Genomic DNA, 6,677 nt, shown 5'->3' with positions numbered 1-6,677 from the left:
GGGTAGATGTTACAAGCATATAGGAAAGGGTCTCCCAGTAGTGATCTTATGAGAAATCACAGAACTTCAAAAAAAATTTCCTAGCCCTGAAGTAGCCCAAAAGTATGAAGATCACATCCCTTTTAAATGCAAATCCTGATTCTTTTGGAGATAGAGAAATGGAGGCACCACCAAACTGCAGAAATCCAAGGCCCAACTAGAGTGTTGTGAATTCCTCAGAAAAGGAGAAACTACAGAAGAATCTAAAGGTCATGAAGAAAAGGATCATCAACCATAAAAGACTTTCCTAGTGACAACAACTATATTAATATTTAAATAGGCAGAGCACTCTAGGCTAAAACCATTTGCAGAAATTATATATAACCTCTTCTCAAAATCCATACAAGGCTTGTTCTTTCAAGCTTGTCTTCTCTTGGACATGTATTTCTCTCTTACTCCACATTTTCCTAAGTAAATTTCTTTCCTAAAAGGCCTGCATCCCCCAAAAAATATTATGTGGTTTGAATCATAGCTTGACTATTCAGGAATGTTTCCCTCTGAACATGCTAGCTTTTTCATTTTAAATTTTACATAATAATTATCCTACCTCAAGAAGTTGTTACTATATTTTTTAATTTTCAGTTCTTTATGATACTTGGACATGTGGTGGTCTTATGGACTTGGATGTTAGAATGCTTCTCCAAGTTAGTTCCTAGAGAGAGCAAACACCTGGCTGATTAAGATGAATCTGAGATTCATGCTAACCAACCCCAAGTCCATGCCTCATCAACTTTTTTTCAACTATGTTGTTTCAATCACAGTTAAAAAAAATATAAGTGCCTACATCACCATAAAGAAAATTAGTGAACAACGAGGTGCCATCCATTGAGGTATCACCCTGTTATCATTCTGCCTATGACACATAGCCTTTTGATATCATTCACTGTCCAATTCTAGGCCAGTTTGAATTTCTTACCCTGCCTCTCTCTTTTCCTTCCTGTGAAAAGAATTAAGGTGTTTTTCATACTTTTGCTTACCTTACTAAATAACAGTAAATATACTGACATTAAATATATTCAAAAATCATCCACTTTACTTGAGTTTACTTTTTTTTTTTTTTTTTTTTTTTGTCCCCCAATTCACAATACATACCCGGCAAGGGGCCTGTGTTGAGGTGTATATGGGGTGCCTTTACTGTACCTCCTCTTTCTATACAGCCAGTGTAAAGAACACAGCCTGTGGTAAGAATTGGGAGGCCTTATTTTATCTTTTATTTATTTATTTTTTTCTTCAGGGCAAACTAAAGTTGTTTTTTTTTTTTTTTTAAGTAAGAATTCATTTAAAGGACAAAATTGATTAACCTAATAAGGTAAACTAATATAACATAATATAGTGACATAACATAACATATAATATAATTAATATAATAATAATACATGTAAGTCAAAGAAAGTTTCTGATTAAAAACACAATTTTTTTTCCATAATGGCTTACATATCTTTCACTGTAGTATTTTGGGTACATATTCACATTAAATCAGGGGAATACCCATCACCTAATGTCCTCTTCTCAATCAAAAATCAAATATACTGAAAATAGGCAGAGTCCTGTCTAGAGGCTTCCAACCTCAGTTTGAGAGAGGATGTGAAAAAAGTAATTAAAATACCACAACAATACACACACACACACACACAAAAAAAATATCGAATTAAATAACCGATAAGCACCACAACAATAAAGACAGGCACCACACAATAATCTCGGTTCTGAAATCAAATCATACTCAAGTGCAAAAAAGAAAGAGAAAGACAAAACAAAATAAAATAAAATAATATTGGAGACATCAACCGTAATCTCCACACCAAAATAAAGACGTCAAAAAAATAGATCATTTATTCTCCTCTTGCTGCTTTCGTGGTATGTGGAAGACTTCTACTTTATCTTGGATGGTAAAATCAGACCTGTTTCTAGAGATCTTGGTGGCTGTGCAGATCAGGGAATGGAGTTTATGGAGTCTTTCTTTGTGGTTCTAGCAGTTACGCTTCTTCAATGTCCTTTTTTTGTTTTTTATGTATTCTAGGTGTTTCAGAATAGTGCTACCATTCTGTGTTTTTCTTTTGTCTTCTGACTTACTTCGTTTAACATAACATGATCTAGGTCCATCCACGTTGCTGCAAAGTCTGTGATTGTATCATTTCTAACTGCCATGTAATATTCCATTGTATATATGTACCACATCTTAATGATCCATTCATCTGTTGTTGGACATCGAGGTTGGTTCCAAGATTTGGCTATTATACTGAGTGCTGCAATAAATAGTGGGGTGTATATGTATTTTGGAATGAATGTCCTTCCATCTTGGGGATATATGCCTAGGAGAGCAATTGCTGGGTCAAATGGCAGCTCAATTCTGAGTTCTTTGAGCACTCTCCAGACTTTTCTCCATAGATGTTGGACCAAGGGGCATTCCCACCAGCAATGAATGAGAGTTCCTTTCATACCACATCCTCTCCAACAAAGGTTGTTCCCATTATTTTTGATGTGAGCCAACCTCACTGGTGTGAGGTGGTATCTCATTGTTGTCTTGATTTGGATCTCCCTGATGATGAGTGAAGGTGAGCATGTTTTCATGTGTTTGTTGGCCATCCTTCTCTCTTCCTCAGAGAAATGTCTATTCATTTCGTCTCCCCATTTTTTTATGGCTTCGTTTGGTTTTGAAGGACTCAGGTTTCTGAGCGCTTTGTATGTTCTAGATATCAGCCCTTTATCTGATATATCAAGTGAAAAGATTTTTTCCCATTCTGTTAGCTGTCTTCTTGCATTAAGTAGGGTTTCTTTTGCCATGCAGAAGCTTTTTAGTTTGATATAGTCCCATTTGTTTATAGTTGATGCTAACGTTTTTGCCATTGGTGCTCCATTCTCAAAGACCCTTTTAATATAAAGGTCTTCGAGTGTTCTGCCTATTTTATTCTCGATAAACTTTATAGATTCAGGTCTGATTTCCAGATCTTTGATCCATTTTGAGTTGACTTTTGTATAAGGAGTGAGATATGGGTCGATTTTCACTTTCGTGCATATGAGTTTCCAGTTGTACCAACACCATTTGTTGAATAGGCTTTCTTTGTTCCATTTCATATTCTTGCCTCTTTTATCAAATATTAGTTGGCTATATATCTGGGGGTTTATGTCTGGGAATTCTGTTCTAATCCACTGGTCTGAGGTCCTGTCTCTGTTCCAGTACCATGCTGTTTTTATTACTATGGCTTTATAGTATAGTTTCAAGTTAGGTAAGGAGATACCTCCCAACTTCTCATTTTTCAGAATGTGTTTAGCTATCCTGGGTCTTCTATGGTTCCAAATGAATTTTACAATTGAATGTTCTATTTCTTTAAAGAATTGTGTCTGGATTTGGATAGGGATTGCATTAAATCTATATAGCAATTTGGGTAAAATAGTCATTTTGACTATGTTAATTCTACCTATCCATGAGGATGGGATGTTCTTCCATTTCTTTAGATCATCTTCAATTTCTTTCTGAAGTGTTTTGAAGTTTCCCTGGTATAGATCTTTCACTTCTCTTGTAAGGTTGATTCCTAGGTATTTGATATTTTTTGATACTATCTTAAATGGAATTGTATTTTTAATCTCTCTCTCCTCAACTTCATTGTTTGTATATAAAAACGCTACTGTCTTTTGTGTATTGACTTTGTATCCAGCCACTTTACTGTATTGGTTGATTGTTTCTAGTAGTTTTTCTGTGGATTCTTTAGGGTTTTTGATGTATATCATCATATCATCAGCAAATAGAGCTAGCTTGTGCTCCTCTTTCCCTACTTGAATTCCTTTGATTCCCTTCTCTTGTCGGATTGCTATTGCTAGGACTTCTAAGGTTATATTGAATAAGAGTGGAGAGAGTGGACAGCCTTGCCTAGTTCCTGACCTTAGTGGGAATGCTTCTAGTTTCTCGCCATTAAGTATAATGTTGGCTGTAGGCTTTTCATAAATAGCTGTAACTATCTTAAGGAAGGTGCCTTCTAACCCTATTTTGCTGAGTGTCTTTAACATGAACGGATGTTGGATTTTGTCAAACGCCTTCTCTGCATCGATTGATATGATCATGTGGTTTTTGTCCTTCATGTTGTTGATGTGGTGTATAATGTTGATTGATTTGCGTATGTTGAACCAACCTTGCATTCCTGGGATGAATCCCACTTGATCATGATGTATGATCTTTTTAATGAGGTGTTGGATTCGGTTTGCTAAGATTTTGTTAAGTATCTTTGCATCAATGTTCATTAATGAGATTGGTCTATAGTTTTCTTTTTTGGTGGTGTCTTTGCCTTCTTTAGGAATGAGTGTGATATTAGCCTCATAAAAGGAGTTGGGGAGGATTCCTGTTTTTTCTATGGTTTTGAAAAGCCTATGGAACAGTGGTAATAAGTCTTCTTGAAATGTTTGATAGAATTCACCTGTAAATCCATCTGGGCCTGGGCATTTGTTCTTAGGGAGTCTTTTAATTACGTCTTCAATTTCCTCTGAAGTGATTGGACTGTTTAGAGTTTCTAGGTCTTCCTTTTCCAGTCTTGGAAGAGGGAGTTTGTCCATGAATCTGTCGATTTCTGGTGGGTTCTCTAGCCTAGTTGAATATAGTTGTTCATAATATGATCTCATGATATGTTGTATTTCTTGGGGTTCTGTTGTAATCTCTCCCCTTTCATTCGTGATCCTAGTGATTTGGGTGTTTTCCCTCTTTTTTTTGGTAAGTTTTGCCAATGGTTTGTCTATCTTATTTATTTTTTCGAAAAACCAACTCCTGGTCTCATTGATTTTTTGTATTGTTTTCTTAGTCTCTATGTTGTTTATTTCTGCTCTGGTTTTTATGATTTCTTGCCTTCTGGTTGTGGTTGGATTTCTCTGTTGCTGTTGTTCCAATTCTTTGAGGTGATCTTTTAAACTGTTGGTTTTGTTATTTTCCTGTTTCTTAACATAGGCCTGTAATGCTATGAGTTTCCCCCTAAGTACTGCTTTTGCTGTATCCCATAAATTCTGACATGTTGTCTCTTCATTGTCATTCGTCTCAAGGAATCTTTTTATTTCCTCCTTGAGTTGTTCTTTGATCCAGCTGTTGTTAAGCAGTATGTTGTTCAATCTCCAGGTATTAGTTTTCCTCCATTGCTTCTTCTTGACATCAATTATAAGCTCTGTTGCATAGTGATCTGAAAGGGTACTTCTAATGATCCTTACCTTTGTGGTCTTAAATAGGTTGGCTTTGTATCCTAAGACATGATCTATTCTGGAGAAGGTTCCATGTGGGTTTGAGAAGAATGTGTATTCTACTTTCTGGGGATGGAGGGCTCTATATAAGTCTATTAGCCCTAATTCTTCTAATTTTTCATTTAGAGCTCTTATTTCTTTACTATTTTTCTGTTTGGAGGATCTGTCCAGTGGTGATAGTGGAGTATTGAGGTCCCCTACTATTATCACAATTCCCTTCATGTGTTTCTCCAGGTTTGTCAGTAGTTGCCTCACATATTTTGGTGACTTTACATTAGGTGCATAGATATTGACCAGGGTTAGCACTTCTTGATCTAATGTTCCCCTGATCAGTAAGTAGTGCCCCTCTTTGTCTCTGATCACTTTCTTGAGGTTGAATACAATTTGGTCTGATATAAGAATGGCTGTCCCTGCTTTTTTTTGTTTTCCATTGGCCTGAATAATTACTTTCCATCCTTTAATTCTAAGCCTGTGCTTATCCTGTAACTGTAGGTGTGTTTCTTGCAGACAGCAGAAGTCCGGTTTATTTTTCCTAACCCAGTTCTCTACTATGTGTCTTTTAATTGGAGAGTTTAGTCCATTAACATTTAGGGAAATTATTGATAGAGAGGACTGTTGTGCAGTTGTATTGTGTGGCGTGGTTGTTGTTACAATCGGGGGTTTGGATTGTGTAATTCGTCTCTGAGTAAGTCGCTTAGGATTGGCTTAGTTTGCACAAATAGTTCAAGTTCGTTCATATTTGTGAATGTTTTTAGTCTGCCCTCCCATATGAATGATAGTTTTGCTGGGTATTGGACCCTGGGTTGGAAATTTCTTTCACTCAGTCGTTTAAATACGTCATTCCACTGTCTTCTTGCTTGAATTATTTCAAATGGGAGATCTGGTTTGATTCTTATGTCCTTTCCTTTGTACTTGAGGTTTTTTTTCTCCCTTATTGCTTTCAGGAGTTCCTCTTTCTCTTTGTTTTTCGCCATTTGGATTATTATGTGTCTTGGTGTGGGTTTATTAGGGTCTATTTTATTAGGGACTCTCTTGACTTCTTGGATTTGTCCTAAATTGTCTTTCCAGAGGGTGGGAAAGTTCTCTGTTATTATCTCCCTGACTACTTGTTCTTCCCCCTTCCCTATTTCTTCCCCTTCTGGTATACCCACAATTCTTAGATTGTTTCTTTTGTCCTTATTCATTAGATATTGGATTTTTCCTTCCAGTGCTTTGCCTTTTTTTTCTTTGTTGGTTTCTTGATCATTTTTATATTGCAGTTTTCCTTCGAGTTCATCGATGTGCTTCTCCAACTCTGTGGTTCTACTCGTAAGGCTTGTTATTTTGTCTTTTAAATCCTTCACTTCTTTTTGTATGGAATCTCTCATGTTCTTTAACATTTCTTCTTTAATTTGGCTTAGTCGTTCGTCCATGAATTTCTTATA

At 36.2% G+C, this 6,677-nt stretch overlaps 1 non-coding gene across 1 annotated transcript; it reads right to left on the bottom strand.

The window, feature by feature from the left end:
• Window positions 1-1,104: 1,104 nt before the first annotated feature.
• LOC126010103 (small nucleolar RNA SNORA51) lies at window positions 1,105-1,237 on the bottom strand. The gene has a single exon (XR_007496240.1). It is a non-coding gene; the product is annotated as a small nucleolar RNA SNORA51 (small nucleolar RNA).
• Between the last annotated feature and the right edge of the window lie 5,440 nt (window positions 1,238-6,677).

The sequence above is a fragment of the Suncus etruscus genome, chromosome 5 (genome assembly GCF_024139225.1).
Source record: "Suncus etruscus isolate mSunEtr1 chromosome 5, mSunEtr1.pri.cur, whole genome shotgun sequence".
NCBI lineage: Eukaryota > Metazoa > Chordata > Mammalia > Eulipotyphla > Soricidae > Suncus > Suncus etruscus.
Note: the sequence above shows the minus strand (reverse complement) of the source record. Positions and strands in the feature narration are given on the sequence as shown.